Source organism: Prosopis cineraria, unplaced genomic scaffold (genome assembly GCF_029017545.1).
Source record: "Prosopis cineraria cultivar Desert tree isolate PC_DT_omini unplaced genomic scaffold, ASM2901754v1 PC970, whole genome shotgun sequence".
Lineage (NCBI taxonomy): Eukaryota > Viridiplantae > Streptophyta > Magnoliopsida > Fabales > Fabaceae > Prosopis > Prosopis cineraria.
Window position 1 is genome coordinate 9,561 of NW_026556295.1, and position 1,195 is coordinate 10,755.

The following is a 1,195-nucleotide window of genomic DNA, read 5'->3' on the forward strand; positions in this document are numbered from 1 at the left end:
TTTATTGATGACATTCTAGTTTAGTTTGAAGATGAGGAATAATATGTCAAGCATCTTAGGATTATACTTCAAATTCAGAAAGAGAACAAGTTTTATGCCAAGCTTAGCAAATGTGAGTTTTGGATGAGAGAAGTTAGATTTTTAGGTTATGTGGTGTCAACAGATAGGATTTTTATTGATCTTCACAAAGTTTATGATGTGTAGAAATAATAACGACCTAGCTTAGTTATAGAGATTTAAAGTTTTCTAGGATTAGATAGATTTACCGATAGTTTATCCAAGATTTTTCTTAGATTACTTCTCTATTAATGAAATTGACCTGTAAATATTAGCCTTTTGCCTGGAATGACAAGTATGAGATCACATTTCAAAAGTTGAAAGAAAACTTGACAACTGTGCCTGTATTGATAATTCTTAATCTGAGACTACCTTATAAAGTGTATATGGATGCTTCTCTAAAAGGTTTAGGTTTGTGTGCTAATACAAGATGAATGAGTAGTAGCCTATCCATAAGGTAATTGAGACTGCATAAAGAAAATTACCTAGCTCATGATCTAGAACCTACACTAAAGATTCGGTGTTATTGCTTGTATGGTTCAGTATTTAGGATGTTTAGTGAACACAAAAGCTTAAAGTATCTGATAGATTAGAAGGAATTAAATATGAGGTAAATAAGATGGAGGGAATTGCTTAGGGGTTGTGTTTGAGTTGAAATACCATCTGAGTAAAGCTAATGTGGTAACTAATGCATTGAGTAAGAAGACACTATACATAGCTAGTTTGATAGTTCAAGAACTCAGTTTGAAAGAGTCTTTCAAAAATTCTCAACAAGATGCACCATTGAAAGCCTTAGCGAGTGCTTATGCTACCGTGATTAGTAGTTGCTTTTGGAAAGAGTTAAGAATGGCATAGCTGGAAGATGAGTATCTTCTTGGGATTCAAAAAGAGGTTAAGTCAAATTTATCTAAAGACTTCAGTTATAATGATATTGATTCACGGTTTATCAGGATAGAATCTATGTACCTAATGATGTTGACCTGAGAAAAGTGATTTTGATCGAAGTGCACTATAGTAAGTATACCATTCACCCAAGATCTACAAAGATGTGTCCAGACGTGAAGAGTTATTAGTAGTGGCTAGGGATGAAAAGAGATGTGACAAAGTTTGTAGTAAGGTGTTTAACTTGTCAAAAAGT